Here is a 17,404-nt window from a genome sequence, read left to right on the forward strand (position 1 = left end):
TGCCTGGCTAAGTTTTTATATTTTTAGTAGAGATGGGGTTTCTCCATGTTGGCCAGGCTGGTCTCAACTCCTGACCTCAGGTGATCCGCCCACCTCAGCCTCCCAAAATGCTGGGATTGCAGGTGTGAGGGCCACTGCACCCGGCCAATGTTTTTTACATATAAGAATCCTTTCCATCCAGTCAAAACTCTAACACTGACTGAATGGTCATTGTGGAGTTTGAGAAGGAAATCCACTTAGAGGATGAAGGACTGGCCTGATACCCTGGGCCTTCTGATTTCTGGTTTGGAGACATGTTCTTTGCAGTGAGTACTCACTCTTTACTCTGTCTTCTCCTTGACTTTATTTCTCTCTGTGGGCTTTATGCTCACTAGGTCAGTCTCCAAAATCCCCAGATATTGCTTTATTTTAAAAAGAAAACACAATTGGTGGTACACATGAACATAAAGATGGAGAAAATAGACTATGGGGACTCCAACAGGCTGGGAGGCTGGGTTGAAAAATTACCTACTGGGTAAAATGTCCAATATGTGGGTGATGAATACACTAGAAGCCCAACTCCCACCATTATGCATGTAATACCCATGTAATGAACAAGCACATGTACCTGCTGAATCTGAAATAAAAAAATAAAACACAATTGGTATTTGACAGGCAGTGTGGTCAGAACACAACTGGTATTTGACAGGCAGTGTGACAGGCAGTGACAGGCAATGGTAAGCACACAGAGCTGAATTCAGCCAGTTTGGGTTCACAGCCTGGTTCTGCCACTGACTAGTTCTATGATTGTGGCAGTGAACTTAATTTCTTTTTGCTTCAATGTGTGTGCGTGCGTGTGTGTGTGCGTGCATGTATGTGTATGTAATGTAGGTTTCAAGCTCTATGCTCTAACAAATTGAAAGTTCCCAAGGTGGGGAGTGGCTAAAGGCTTGTCTTTCTGGGTTCTGAAATCGTGCCTGGTCCATCACTCACCTGTCCCAAGAGACACACCACCACCAGGTGCTCACTCTTTATTTTGAAACCTAGCTCCTGCCCTGAAACTCACCTTCTTTCTCACCTGGTGATTGAGTTGAAAAACTAGAGCAGCCTGAGATGTCCACCTACTGGTTCCTTACTGGGGGTCCCAACTGGATCTCTTTTGGTTCCTGAAAATACAAGTCATTCTATATCCTGAAATGTACTTCCACCCTACAACAGTTTTCAAAAGACTATTGCCAAAAAATCCTTCCCTAATGTCTATTAGCTGTTATCATATGTCTTTCCTTTCAAATGTCTTACCCTCAGCTCAATCATTCATTCATTCAACCAACCAACCAACCAACCAACACACCCAACAACCCACCAACTAACCAGTATTTCCTGAGTTCTAGGCACTCTGGGAGAAGCCCATTCCCATTTGAAGTTAGGTATAAGTGATATAAGTTATAAGTTAGTAGGAAGCTCTGGTGACCTAGGAGCCTGGAGGAGAGACAGTCCAGCTGAAGGGTAAAGGGATAGCCATGGCAGGCTTTCTACAAGAGGTCACTTTGAGCTGAGTCCTAAGGGCAAGTGGGAATTAGTCCTGGGAGGGGCTGGGATATGCAAGAAAGGCTTTCCAGGTGGAAGACAAAACAACCAGGTTGGGAGAGGTTGCTGCAAGCCAACTCCCACGGCTCCTTCTGGGAGCTGCAGAGCCTGCAGAGGCTGAGTTCAAAGCTTAGTTCCACTCCTTTCTTGCCAAATGAGCTGAGGAGTGGAAGACAGAATAATGGCTCTCCAAAGATGCTGCCGTCCTCATCTCTATATCCTGTGACTATGTTACCTTACCTAGCAAAGGGATTTTGCAGATGTGATTAAGTTAAGGATCTTGAGAAGGGGAGATTATCCCGGATTATCTGAGTGAGCCTAATGTAATCACAATGGCCCTTAAAAAAAAGGAAGCAGAAGGTCAGAAAGCAGAAGAGGAAATGGATGATGGAATCATAGGTCGAGTGATTGTAGCCTCGTGGCAAGAATACAGGCTGCCCTAGAAGGTGGGAGCGGTAAGAAAATGGATTTGCCCCTAAAGCCTCCAGAAAGAACGCAGCCCTGCAGGCACCTTCATTTTAGCTCGGGGAAACTGACTGTGGACTTCTGACTTCAGAACAGTAAGATAACAAATCTGTGTTATTTTAAAGCACTAGCTTTGGGCCGCGTGCGGTGGCTCACACCTGTAATCCCAGTACTTTGGGAGGCCGAGGCGACAGATCACTTGAGGCCAGGAGTTCAAGACCAGCTTGGCCAACATGGCAAAACCCCATCTCTATTAAAAATACAAAAATTAGCCGGGCTTGGCGGTGCACACTTACAATCCCAGCTACTCCAGAGGCTGAGGCAGGAGAATAGTTTGAACCCAGGAGGCAGAAGTTGCAGCAAGCCGGGATCGTGCCACTGAACTCCAGCCTGGGCTACAGAGTGAGACTCTGTCTCAAAAACAAACAAACAAACAAAAATAATAATAACACATAAATAAATCACTAGGTTTGTGGTAATGTGTCACAGCAGCAATAGGAAACTCACATATGGACAAGATGAACATTCCAGCGCCCCATTGCCTCTCGTATAATGGGGCTAGAATAGCATTTCCATGGGAGTGCTGTTCTGAGAGGTAAGTTGAATAACACAGTAGATGGTGCTTAGAATAGTGCCCTGCATGTGGGAAGTACTAAATTATCATCTCTTGCTAAAAAGTTTGCCTTTTTATTCCACAGGAAGTAACGCTACAGGAGCATTTTAAGCAAGAAAATAACGTGAGGAGATTTGCATTTTAGGCAGATCCAATGGGAGGGTGTGGAAAATGGGTGCAGGGGGTGAGAGAGAGCAGGAGAGAGCTGCTAGTAACTGGAAAACCAGTCAGGGGGCTCCTGCCGTAGCCCCAGGCAGTGGCAATGGAGACAAGATCTAGGGCAGCCTTTCCCGAGCCCTCCGTCTCATTACCCTATTGGGTTTTTAAATGCCTTTTTAGTGTTGTCAATACCGTTGGCTGCCAACCCAGAATTTGTTTCCCTCTTCTTCCTCCTTAAAGGAACCCTAATTCTGGTCAGATTTCACCTTCCTACATACCTCCTTGGGGCAGAGACTCCATCCTGTCTGATCAAAAGTTAATTAGATTCCCTCCGCCAGTTTTTGGTTCTGGGATGCGCAAGTGACCCAATTCTAGTTAAGGAGACATGAAACGAAGTCTGTGAGATCTTTTAGCGAACAGTCCCTCTCTCCTTGGGGAGCCGTAGGAAGAAAAGGCCTCTTCTCCCTCTGGTCCTGGTTATACCTGAATGGACGCCTGGAGCTCCTGCAGCCATCTTGCTTCTAATCTTAGGTTAAAGCAAAACAAGAGAGGTGGAAAGAACTCCAGTCCTTGATGACATTTTTGAACCACTAAGCATAACCCCTTGTAAGTTATTTCCATAGCTAGAATTAAGCCAGTTTCTTTTACCTAACAGAAAAGAGCAGGCTTCTGTACAACCTGAAGCAATTTTATTTATTTATGTGCTTATTATTGTCTCCCCTGACAAGATTGGAAACTCTTTGACTGTGAGGCCCTCATGCCTGCAACCCCCGAGTATCTTGATTGTGCTTGGCACATTGTCCCTTCACGGTAAATTTTTTTTTTTTTTTTTTGAGATGGAGCCTCGAGTTCACGCAATTCTCCTGCCTCAGCCTCCTGAGTAGCTGGGACTGCAGGCGTGCACCACCACGCCCAGTTAATTTTTGTATTTTTAGTAGAGACGGGGTTTCACCATGTTGGCCAGGATGGTCTCGATCTCTTGACCTCATGATCCGCCTGTCTCGGCCTCCCAAAGTTCTGGGATGAGCCACCGTGCCCGGTTGTAAATATTTTTTATTTGACTTTTAAGACAAATCTGATGACTGTTGGATACGGAATGGTGAGGAAAGGGAAGAATCCAAGATGACTTTGTGGTTTGGGGCGTGAATGAGCAACCAAGTTGAAGAGTGTGCCATTAGCAGAGTGAAACTAGAGGTGGAATGGCCCAGACCTATGACCCCACTGGGCATTTTTATGGTGATCCTTTTGACTTCTATCTCTACTGAGTCCCTGGTTGTTACCACGGATGCTTTGTGAAAACAGTGAGTAAGGAAAAACATGTGGGACCCCAAAGACAAGGCAAAGAAACAGGGATTTGGCCATTTACAATTCCTCATCCCGCCTTTTCCCATACTCCAGTGTTTTGGGGACACACTAGTCTTTAAATACGGGCCTCATCCTGATTTGGCATTTTGTGAAATTGTTCTTCACTTGAGAGCAGTTCTTGTCAAACAGTATCAGGATTTTGATGTTAAAGGTGCCTTGGGAGATGAAGCTGATTGACAGGTGATACAGGAAGCAGGAAAGCCTCCCCACCCCATTCCAGTTAAATAAAACCCATTTTTATTGCTAACTATACACATAAATTCCTCTTCCAGTCTGCCCCCTCCCTTGCCTGCCCAAATGTTACAAAGCAGTTGTCAGTTGGGCTTTGAGAGTCCGGGTCTCCTAAATGGCCTAGCAGGCTGGGAGGGCCGCCCCAGGTTGCTGTGGGCCTCATGGTTTGGCCATAAGCAGGTCCTCCATTGCCTGTATTGTTTTGGGGCCCTGGAGGTTGCTTTTTGTTTTCAAGCTTGCTTACCCCTACTCTCTGTTTTCCTGATTATCAGGAGGGGAGAAAGCCCTTCCTCTCCTCCTTCCATGGTGACAGCCTGAGCTGTGCATGCATTTCCCGCCCTCTCCTTTCCTCCTTTCCCACTCTAAACGCTTGGCAGGCAGACACAACTCCCTATCAGAGGTGTTGGTGCAGAAGTTGTCACCTCTGCCTACGTTGACAACTAGACGCTGTCTGCTCCAGGACTGTGTAAGCACAGCCGGTCTGGAAATTGATTTGCTCTTTGTTACTGCCTTCTTCTTGAATTACATTTTTTTTTTTTTTAAAGAAAAGTGAGAGAAGCTAAAAGTAAAAAGACAGATGCAGAAGAGAAATACAGCTCTCAGATCTTGCTTTGACTCATCTTTCTTTTGGGAGAGGGGATTTTTTTTCCCTTGGCTTTATTGAAATATAATTGACAAATAAAACATATGAATTAAAGGCATACAACATGGTAATTTGATATAAATATATATTCTGAAATGACTACTAGCATCAAGTTAATCAACACAAATGTCACCTTATATAGTTACTGTTTCATTTCTTGTGTGATGAAAATACTCTACTTGCTCTCTTAGCAAATTTCAAGTATATAATACAGGATTATTAAATATAGCCACCAGGCTGTGCGTTACAGCCTCAGAACCGATTCCTCTTACAACTGCATGTTTGTATCCTTTGACCAAATCCCCATCTCCCCTCACTTCCCAGCTTCCCAAACCCCATTCTACTCTGAGTTTGACATTTTTAGATTCCACATATAAGTGAGGTCATGCAATATTTGTCTTTCTGTGTCTGGCTTATTTCATTTAGCATGATGTTCTCATCTATGTTACAAATAACAGGATTTCCTTCTTTTTATGAATGAAATATATATATACACACACATATATATAGCACTTTTATATACAAATTTTTAATATAAATTTAAATATATATATAAAAAAATGTGTGTGTGTGTCCCATTTTGTTTAACCATCCCTCTGTTAATAGGCACTTAGATTGTTTCTATATTTTGGCTACTGTGTGACTAATGCTGCAATGAACACAAAGGTGCAGATATCTCCTCCACACCCTGATTTCACTTTTTGTGGATATATACCTAGAAGTAGGAATGCTGGATCATATGGCAGTCCTATGATTATTTTTTTGAGGAACCAACCCATTCTTGATCAAGGTGGAGGAACCAAGAAGGAAGTCCTGTTTAATATATGAGGCCAGGCAGTAAGGCCCTGCAGTCACTGATTGAATGCCACAAGAAAGGGAAGACGGCACAGCCCCTAGGAAAAGATATTGGTGCTTCTTTTAATGTTTGGTGTGTCTAACATAGTTGCCTTTTTTTCTTTTTTTTTTTTTTTTTTTTTGAGACGGAGTTTCGCTCTTGTTGCGCAGGCTGGAGTGCAATGGTGTGATCTCGGCTCACCGCAACCTCCGCCTCCCAGGTTCAAGCGATTCTCCTGCCTTAGCCTCCTGAGTAGCTGGGATTACAGGCATGTGCCACCATGACTGGCTAATTTTGTATTTTTAGTAGAGATGGGGTTTCACCATATTGATCAGGCTGGTCTCCTACTCCTGACCTCAAGTGATCTGCCCACCTCAGCCTCCCAAAGTGCTGGGATTCGAGGTGTGAGCCACTGTGCCCGGCCCATAGTTGCATTTTTAGAGAAAACATGAGCCAGAGTATGTTGATAATGAAACAACTAGTGCTCAAACACTGTGTGGCTTTGGCTAAAGCCCTTGTGTGGGCAGGGTCAGGATGAGAGGGGCCATCCCCATTCATTCTCCACCTCTGTCTACCCTGACTGTGGCCCAGGAGATGCAGCTCTAGGGACAGCTTCACCAAAGCTCTTTGCCTGATAGCTTCTGGGTGTTCCTGACTAATGGGGGCACCTGGTGGGGATGGACGGGAGCAAGGCCGCCCTGGCAGTGGCTTTGTCCCACAGCTCCTGGGAAGCAGTCCCTCTCCTAGTTCTAGTGGTAGTACTGGGCTGTGGTACTACCTTCCATCCCTTTGCCCTTGCAGTGTTAGAGGGGGTAACCACTCCCAGCGTTTGTTGTCCCTGGTGCCACACCACCCCTGGTAGACTCCTTTCATCCTGCCTGCACTTCTGTAAATAGTCCCCTGATTACATTTTTTTTTTTTCAGTTGAGCAATTTGGAGTGTGCCATCTGTTTCCTGCCCGGCTCTGGCTGATACTGTGACTAACCTTTTCACTGAGGCTTAAAATAGGTTGGTGACGCCTGTTTACATGGATTTAGTAGCCAACACCTGCAGTTTGCTGTTTTAGGTCTGAGCTTGCAAATGAGCCCCTCTTGCCAGGGTCTTAACTGTTGACTCTGTACTTTCCAAACTTTTTTGGGGATGCTTATTATTTTGTTTCCTAGCCTGAGTTTGTGGTTTGCAGTGAAGTAGGAATAGCTAAAATATAGGAAGCTATAGGATAGAGTGGTATGGTTCTGTAACCTCAGCAATTGCTTAACTTCCTCATGCCTCAGTTTTCCTCATCTCTAAGATGGGCATAATAATATCTCAACCTTATCTTATAGGCTTTTCCTGAGGGTTAACTAAATTTAAGTGTGTTAAGTACATGGCATAGGGCATGACACATAGTAAATGCTCGAAACAGGTAGCTCTTATTATTTTATTGGAGGAAGGATTTTACTCAGAATTATATGATAAGGTTAGAATCGAAGCTCTGCCATTGAGTTGATGGGTGACCTTGGAACTATTGCTTAAACTCTTAACTTAAACTCTTAAACTCTTCGAGTCTTAAACGTCTACATGGGATTAGTAATACTTGTCTCACTTAGTGGTTGTCAGACCAAAATTTGATCATGTGTGGGAAAGGTCTTTGTAAATTTTTGTTCTGTTTTGTTTTGTTTTGAGACAGGGTCTCACTCCAATGCCCACGCTGGAGTGCAGTAGCACAATCTGAGCTTACTGGGTTCATTCAAGTGAGTCTCCTGCCTCAGCCTCCCGAGTAGCTAGGATTACAGGCATCCGCCCCCACACCTGGCTAATTTTTGTACTTTTAGTAGAGACAGGGTTTCACCATGTTGGATAGGCTGGTGTTGAACCTCTGTCCTCAAGTAATCTGCCTGCCTCAGCTTCCCAAAGTACTGGAATTACAGGTGTGAGCCAGCGCGCCCAGCTGGTCTTTGTAAATTCTAAAGCAGAAATATGAAGTATAAATTGAAGATAATCTGACCTACATATTGTAGAAGATTCCTTTTTGTGCTGCATGGGTCTTTGCTCTGGTTCATAAGTTTGGACGGTTTTCTAACGGAAAAATGGGTGTTTGTTTCTCATCTAATCATTATGGCGAATGTAGTTTTATCCAGGGAAGACAGAGAAAAGCAGTGTGGTGATTTTGGAGGGAATTCGTCATGGGGATGGAGGACGAGTGAGCTTGTGTCAGGGAAGTATAATTTCTTTTTCAGCTTTCTGGAAGCGTGATGCTCTTCAGAAGCCTGAGGCCAGCACTCCCTGGCTAGTTGGCAGGCATGCCTAGAAATCTGGGTGACAAGGAAGGATAAGGCAGGAGAAGACCTGTGTTAAAAGGAAAACTTGCACCATGTTGGTGAGGCTGGTTTCGAACTCCTGACCTCAAATGATCCACCCGCCTCAGCCTCCCAAAGTGTGGGGGTTAGAGATGTGAGCCACCACGTTAGCCGGGCATGGTGGTGGGCACCTGTAATTCCAGCACTCAGGAGGCTGAGGCAGGAGAATCGCTTAAGCCTGGGAGGTGGAGGTTGCAGTGAGCAGAGATCACGCCACTGCACTCCAGCCTGGGCAACAGCGCAAGACTCTGTCTCAAAAAAAAGAAAAACTTTAGACAGGGTGAATTTATTGGAGTTTAATGAAGCAAAGAATGATTTGCAAATCTGGCAGCCTCCGAAATCAGAAAAGGTTTGGAGAAACTCTGGCAATTCCGCATGGTCAGAGAGGATTTAGGGACAGAAAAACGAGAGGGACAGTGACTACCGAAACAGCCAGATTGGTTATCGCCTGGCTTCTGCCTCATTTGCACATGGTGTGAACAGCTGGCTGCTTGTTGTGGTTGGCTGAGACTGCACTACTTCTTCCTAGAGTAATTTACAGTCTGTTTATACTTCTAGTTGGGTTACAGTTCACTGTATATGGAGACACCTTTAAGCTGAATGTAAACTATGTAAGGAGGCAACTGAGGCTAAACTGGAATATTCAGCCATGAGAAAAGAGTGCAGCTGGGGTGGAATGGACGGAGAGTTCATTCTGAGTCCCCTCTGAGGGGCTACAGAGACCCCTGCCGCTTATCTGAAGGGCCCAGGCTGGGAGTGGACACTAGACTGCATGGGTGCCGAAGGCTGTCCCGGGATGTTTGTGTTTGCGTTTCCTCTGAAGTGGGCCTCTCTCTACAGGAGCTGGTATATGGGACGCTGCTTAGATCGATCGTGCTCCCCACTCCCAAAAGTGGTCCTTGTCCACGTCTCCAGCTGTTTTTGGTACAGAGGTGCAGAAAAAAGGTTGCTGTTACAGTTTCCTGCTCTGGGATCCAACCGCCCACATATAATTTGCTCTGGTCTTCTTGCCGTAGGTGATTTCTGGAAAATCCTGCCAGCTCAGCTCCTCTGTGATCCTGCTGACTTTTCACAGCATGGCCTGAGGCCCATAGCACGCTCAGAGCCCGCAGCCCTCCTTGAGCATGGCCAGCTAGCCGCGGGACCTTGGTGGCCGGACACAAATGCTACCACTGGCAATGACTCAAAGGCCATTTATGAGGCTCTCCAAGCAGCTGTCTCCTAAAGGCCATCCTGCCAGCATTTAAGTGACTCTCATACAAGTTTTCTTCATCTCGGGGCTCTCCTGCCTGCTCCTGCTGCCTTTTTTTTTTCCTGGCAAACCTATTATTCTGTGACTTTCTCCTGATTGACACGGGGTGATGGGATGTTTCTATGCTCCTATTTGGGTATTTTTAGAAGCTGACTGCCTGACCTGCTCCTCCTTCCCAGAATGGTTTGTTTTTGTGTGTCACTTGGCAGAGACACTGCAGGGCACTGTGTGGCATCTGCCTGGTCTGTTTGTCAAACACCGGCTCGGGGTCATGGCTGTCAAGTCTGGAGGACGCAGAGCCCGGGCAGCCTTTTCCTGCAGCCCAGATGAGTTGACACGGGACCTGGGCTCTCGCCGGGCTCAGCCCACACCTCTCAGAACAGAAGGCGGTTGGAGGAGTGGAACAGCAGACTGAAATGTTACATCAGGGAGTCCCGAGGTTCTCTACCAAAAAATTCACACACCCTGATTCCCAATTTCACTTAGAAACAATTCTACTTAGTCTCGTCTTTCAAGCCCACTGGCCGCCACCTATGAACTATTAGGGGCACCAGGCAGATGAGCGACTTTCTTTCTGTCCACTTCAACATGTGACCCAGCCCTGGCTGGGGTGAAATTTTTAAATGATTTTTTCATTTGCATATTTCAATATGGACTATGAGATTCCTGAAAATGCCTATGCTTAAAATAATGAAAATGGAGAATTAAAAATAATTAAAATGCTTCAACCTTCAAGAGTGCAGTTATTATTAGATAAAAAGGCTCCCATTATTCTCAAGGAAAAAAATCAAAGATCCAAAATAACAACTTTGGTTTTGGTTGATATATATATATATATTTTGTTTGTTTGTTTGTTTTTGAGATGGAGTTTCATTCTTGTTGCCCAGGCTGGAGTGCAATGGCACAATCTCAGCTCGCTGCAACCTCTGATCCCAGGTTCAAGAGATTCTTCTGCCTCAGCCTCTCAAGTAGCTGGGATTACAGGCATGTGCCACCATGCCTGGCTAATTTTTTTGTATTTTTAGTAGTGACGGGATTTCACCATGTTTTTCAGGCTGGTCTCGAACTCCTGACCTCCTACCTCAGGTGATCCACCCTCCTCGGCCTCCCAAAGTGTTGGGATTGCAGACATGAGCCACCGTGCCCGGCCTGATATATTTTTCTTTTTTGTTACAGGATGCATATGATAATGTGGTACACTATCAAGGTCTTTGGAAGGCAAATCTCAAAACAGGGTTTCAGTTGCAGAAAACTGTGAATGACACACTCTGCCGTAGGAAGGGAATTTTTTTTTTGTTTTTACAGTATTCTTCCCACTATGTGATTTGATGATCACTGCAATGAACCGTATGTCCTTGAGTCATATCCTAATGAGAAATCGCTTGCTGACTAGGAAAAAGGAAGCTGCGAATCAGAGCTGTACAAAAGTACTTTAAAATTTTTATCATGAAAACATTAATCTTCCAAGGATACTTGGAAGAGGATGTATGAATTCTTCCTGTCATTGATGGGTTGGAACACGATGGTCTTGTGAATATTTATTTTAAGTGGTTTATGATAGAAAATTTCAGATGATAATGTGATGAAACTCCACCAATCTGTTGACCAATTTTAACAATTATCAACATTCTGCCAATCATGTTTCATCTACCCTTCTTGTTTTGGTGTGTGTTTTTTTCCCAGTATTTTAAAGCAAATCCCAGCCTATATAAATGCTTTTAAATGCTTTGATATGTATCTCTAACAGATAGGGGCCTCAAAAACAAACAAACAAACAAAAAACAAAAACAAAAAACCCAAAAACAACAACAACAACAAAGAAAAGACTTATGCACAATTATACCTAACAACATTAACAGTAACTTAAAATATCATCTAACACAGATCATGGTCAATTTGTTACATTTGTTCAAAAAGTCTTTTTATCAATTGGTGTGTTTGAGTCAGCGTTTAACAAGATCTACACAGAGCTACATATTGTGTATGGTCGAAATACTTCTTGAGTATTTTTCCCTTCCACTCCTTCTTGCATTAAAAAGATTTTTTATTATAATGAAAAATTTCAAACATACACAAATGCAGAAAGAATAGAGAAGTAGAGCCCCAAGTGCCCATAACCCAGTTTCAATTGTTTTGTTTTTTCTATTAATCATGCCACATTATTTTTAATTACGTACAAAGATCTAACATGTCACCCGGGGACCACTTCACCCACTGCTCTGTTTGGCCACCAGTCTTTTGTCTATCTCTTCAGCAATGGTGAGGTGGATACCCTTTCCTCAGGGAAGAGAAATCCATGGTTTTTTGCCCTTGCCAATAACAAAAATGTTGGAAAGTCGAGTGGCAAAGCTGTGGCCATTGGCATCTTTCACGTGAACCACGTCAAAAGATCCAGGGTGCCTCTCCCTCTTGGTGATCACACCAATTCTTCCCAGGTTAGCACCTTCAGTCACCATACACAGGTTACCAGTGTAACTTGATGAAATCAAGTAATCTTGCCAGGTCTCCAAATCAATCTGAATGGTATCATTCACCTTGATGAAGGGATCAGGGTAGCAGATGGTACGAGTATCATGAGTCACCAGATGAGGGATTCCTTTTGTGCCCACAAACATTTTTCTCACTTCGCACAACTTGTACTTGGCTTCCTCAGGTGTAATACAATGTTCAGCAAAGCAACCCTTGGTGTCATACATCAGACAAAAATTCTCTCCCATCTTGTCAATGCTGATGACATCCATGAATCCAGCAGGGTAGGTTGTATCATTTCGGACCTTGCCAGCGATCTTAATGAACTGCTGCATGCAAATCTTCTTCACCTCCTGTCAGGGGATACTTAAGTCTGTTCCTTAGGAAAATGATGAGGGGGAGACACTCTCTCAACTTGTGTGGACCGGCGGATGGACGATGAGCAAACACATCGGTCAATTTATCCAGTATCCAATGCTTTGGAGCTGCTACCCACTTCAGATGCTTCTTGGGACCATGAGCCATGGCTGCGTTAGGCAAGGAAAGATGACCTCAGTCTTCCGGTGCATGTAGAAATTCTTTTTTTTTTTTTTTTTTTTTGAGACAGGTTCTCATTCTGTTGCCCAGGCTAGAGTGCAGTGGTGCAATCACAGCCCACTGCAGCCTTGACTTCTCAGGGCTCAAGCAATCCCTCCAGCTCAGCCTCCTAAGTAGCTGGGACTACACGTCTGAGCCACCATCCCCAGCTAAGTTTTTATATCTTTTTTAGAGATTGGATATCACTTTGTTGACCAGGCTGGTCTTGAATTCCTGGTCTCAAGTGATCCTCTCACCTCTGCCTCCCAAAGTGCTGGGATTACAGACGTAAGACACAGTGCCTGGCCTTCACTAGTTATTGATATATGGATGATCTGGTTTCATCTATATCTCCTTTCCAACCTCTACTCCTACCCCTAATATGTTATTTTAAAACAAATCCCAGGCTTTATATAATTTCAAAGGTAAATACTTTTGTATGTATCTCTAAAAGATAAAGAATTTTAAGAAAGCAACCACAACATTTTTGTTACATCTACAAAAAATTAATGATTCCTTAGTATCATATAGTATCCAATAGGTGGGACGTTACCATTTCCCTGATGAGGTTAGGTGTAGTGGCTCACAACTGTAACACCAGCACTTTGGGAGGCCAAGGCAGGAGAACCACTTGAGCCCAACAGTTTTAGACTAGCCTTGGCAACACAGGGAAACCCCCTCTCTACAAAGAAAAAGAAAGAAAGAAATTAGCCAGGCCTGATGGTGTGTACCTATAATTCCAGCAACTTGGGAAGCTGAGGTAGGAGGATCACTTGAGCCCAGGAGTTTGAGACTGCTGTGAGACAGCCCTTCAGCCTGGGTGACAGATGAGATCCTATCTCAAACAACCACCACCACCACAACAACAACAAAGACAATTTCCCTATTGTCCCATAAATGTCTTTTTACAGTTGGTTTCTTGCAAGCAGGATTCAAACAAGGTCCATACATGGCATATGGCTGATACACGCTATGGACTGAATTGTGTCCCTGCTAAATTCATATGTTAAAGTCCTAACCTCTAACATGACTATATTTGGAGATAGGGCTTTTGAGGTCATAAGGGTCTTAATCCCATAGGATCGGTGGCCTTATAAGAGGAAGAGGGACAGAGAGATCTTGCTCTCTCCACAAGCATGCGCTGAGGAAAGGTCATGTGAGCACACATGAGAAGGCAGCCGTCTATAAGCCAGAAAGAGAGCCCTCACCTGAACCCAACCCTGCTGTCACCTTGAGCTCAGACTTCTAGTCTCCAGAACTGTGAGAAATATATTTTTGTTGTTTAAGCCACCCAGTCTGTTGTATTTTATTACGGCAGCCAAACCAATACAATATGCTTCTTAAGTCTCTTACATTCCCCCCACTATCATGCCCTTTTTATGCCATTCATTCATCAGAGAAACTGGATCACTTGTCCTATAGAAATTCCCACATTCCAGATTTCACTGGTTGTAAACGAGTCATTTAACTTGTTTCTCTATCCCTGTATTTCTTGTGAACAGGTAGACAGACCTTGGTTTGATTTAGGTTCATTCTGGTAAGACATAAAGGTGGTTTGGTATGCATTCTGATTGTATTATATCAGGAAAAATATGATGTCTGATTTTTCTATCCTTACAGGTTTAAGCTGATGGGTTAGTGCTAGATGTTCTCAACCTGATCCATCCATAATAAAAATCCTCATCAACCTATCATCTAATGGTCTTTGCAGCCATTGCAGTTCATTGCCAGAATCCATTAATTCAATAGTGACTTGGAACCGATAATTTTCTAGTTCTGTTATTTCTTTTTCTTAGCTGTGATCCTTACATAAAGAAGAAATTTCTCTTATCAACTACTCAGTTATACTGAAATACAGCTTATACAGAAAAAGGCAGAATAAGATCCTTTCCTTTTATTTATCAGCCTGTCAGGAGTTGGTGCCCTTCCAATCTCCATAGGTGACCATGGATTTGTTTTTAAATAATCATTATGCGAACTATTGGATTTGTATATATTTGATGTGTTCCACTCTATTATCTTTTTCCATGAAACTGACGCAACTATGGCCAGAGAGAACCCCTTCAAGTTGGCCTTTGCATTCTTTGGCTGTCATCCCAAGATTCTTTCACAGTGCCTTTGCTTTGGGGCATAATAAGATGTTCTAGCCTTATATCGAAAAACTCCCGTCCCAGATCATGACTCAGTTGTTTTTGCAAGGATCCCTGGTGTCTTTTTAGTAAGAGGTAGTATTTAGAAGTCATATCTGGTGCTAGGATTGCTCACTGCTGCTGAATTGTCATTGCTTCTAGGTCTGATGGACAGTGCTGAGGACTGCAAATGTCTTCCATCACCAATGAAACTGTAAATAGCTCTTTGAAACTTAGTAAATTGCTCAAAGACTTTTTTGTTTTGATTCAGGGTCTTACTCTGTTGCTCAGGCTGAGTGCAGTGGTGTGATCGTGGCACACTGCAGCCTTGAACTCTGGAGCTTAAGTGATCCTCCTGCCTCAGCCTCCTGAGGTAGCTGGGATACAGGAGTGTGCCACCATGCTTGGCTAATTTTTTATTTTTTGTAGAGACAGGCTCTCGATGTGTTGCCCAGGCTGGCCTCGAACTCCTGGACTCAAATGATCCTCCTGCCTCTGCCTCCCAAAGTGCTAGGATGACAGGCATGAGCCATAGTGCCCAATCAAAGACTTCTTAAGAGATTTTTCATTTTACTAAGAGGAGAGGGCCAGGCATGGTGGCTCACGCCTGCAATTCCAGAACTTTGGGAGGCCAAGGCAGGCGGATCACCTGAGGTCAGGAGTTCGAGACTAGCCTGACCAACATGGAAAACCTAATTTCTACTAAAAATACAAAATTAGCTGGGTGCATGCCTGTAATCCCAGCTACTCAGGAGGCTGAGGCAAGAGAATCGCTTGAACCTGGGGGGCAGAGGTTGCAGTGAGCCGAGATCGCGCCATTGTGCTCCAACCTGGGCAACAAGAGTGAAACTCCATCTCAAAAAAAAAAAAAGAGAAGAAATAATAATTGAGAAAATTGAGCACTGGTAGAAAAATAAGTACTAAAAGACAGTCAAAGTATCACCATGCAGAGATAAATGTTGGATACAAATGATGGCACAAAAAGTAAATTAAAATATATGTTACTGAATATTGTATTTCTTTTCATGTTATTTTACTCTTTCTAATAATGATGGTTTATCCAATATATAACAAAATATTATTTAAGTATTTATACTTGTTAGTAAAGGCCCAATAATGACAGTTAAATGCATGAATGACACTCATAAATCAGGCTAAAGTTCTTTGTCAAGCCCTGTGTTCTGATTTGGGGTTCAGACATATGCTTACCTCTAGTGGAGAATGGTGCGTCAAATGACCATAGCTGGAATATTTGACTGGTAGCCCTTGTTCTAATGCTTTACTCACACATTAACCTTTTGATCATTATTTGCATTCCCCTACAGATTGCTTCATAGGGAAATGCATTGACCAACAGACTTGAATATTTCAATCTGCTAGGCAGTGGTATTTCCTGTGTCAAAACTATACATAGGCATTTTGATTTATACATCTGTTTTCTGTGACTTTGGTCAGTGTGAGTCAATACTCTGAATCTAATTGACCAGATGAACTGGAAAAACTGGATTTTCTGACATTCTCAAATCAAACTCTGGACTGACAACCCCATTAAGATTCCACCATCCTGGATAAGTGCTGCGTATGAAGCCAGCCTGCCTCTCTTTTTAAAGTAGTACATTACTTTTGTCCTTTTAGGAGAGGGTGTGGTCACCATTTAGAACAATGGATGGAGCATTAGCTTTGTTTCCAATCATGCTGACCGTAACTCTGTGTGCTGTGGCCCTGCATTATTCTGCCTCATTCCTCCAGGGTTCTGCCTCAGTCTTTGCACTGCTTTCTTTGGCCTGGAGCCAAGGCCACCTACAATACACACTGTAACACAGCCACCTCCTGGTCATTCTCCAGGTCTCGACTCCATTATCCCTTCTTGGGGAAAACTTCCCCAACCCTCAGACTAGGCGATGTTCTGCGTTCTCATGGCACGCTGCACCTTTCCTTCCCATCACCTGTGACAATTCATCATTAAACATTAATGCATGATAATTAGATCAGGGTTGAGAGATAGGGACTCCCTCTGTTGTATGAACCTTTTATCTTCTGTGCCTATCATAGGACCTGGGATGACAGTAAGTGCCAATTACCCATGTCAGTACCTGAATGAATGAATGAATGACGTCTGCCCGAGAGAGGCCAGTGATGAGAGGCCAGTGAATGTGGCACACTGGGAAACCAGCTCATGGGGGCCCACATGAGGGGGAAATTCAGCCTCACCCATACTCTCTTTTCCTCTCCTGTAGCTCAGCAACTCTTAAGCCTGGGCCAGAAGTTCATTAGCATCCTCAGACCCACCAGCTGGCTTATCCACGGGGCGTAATACTTCATCCTAGTTAGTCCTGTGCTGAGGCTGGGATCGAGTGTGTTCTTGGAGTACTATGCTCACTACTCTTACTTCTGCCGTTTTCTGATAGTTCCTTCCTTAAATCCAGTGTTCTTCCGTGACAGGCACCCTGCTCCAAACGTCAATGCACTAGGTGCTCTGCTCAGCATCCTCTCTCCTGTTCCTTCAGGGGATTTCTCCACCATCATGGGACTTCGGTTTTAGTCTGTCCCTTATTTGTTGTGTGATCTTGAACATACTGCACTGGCTCTTGAGCCCTTCGTTTCCTTAATTAGAATACCGTATAGGGCTTATCACGTGCCATTCTACTACCATGCCCTGGTGCTTGAGGAACTAACTAGATAATAAAGACAGCAGCACTTCTTCACTGAAGGTAACAAAAGAGTGCCTGGCCAGTCTAGATTTGGGGAAAGCATCTCTAAAG

At 43.9% G+C, this 17,404-nt stretch overlaps 1 pseudogene; it reads right to left on the minus strand.

Annotated features, from left to right (window-relative positions):
• Positions 1 to 11,536: 11,536 nt before the first annotated feature.
• On the minus strand, positions 11,537 to 12,751 carry LOC105482447 (small ribosomal subunit protein eS4, X isoform-like; annotated as a pseudogene).
• Between the last annotated feature and the right edge of the window lie 4,653 nt (positions 12,752 to 17,404).

Source organism: Macaca nemestrina, chromosome 5 (assembly GCF_043159975.1).
Source record: "Macaca nemestrina isolate mMacNem1 chromosome 5, mMacNem.hap1, whole genome shotgun sequence".
Classification (NCBI taxonomy): Eukaryota; Metazoa; Chordata; class Mammalia; order Primates; family Cercopithecidae; genus Macaca; species Macaca nemestrina.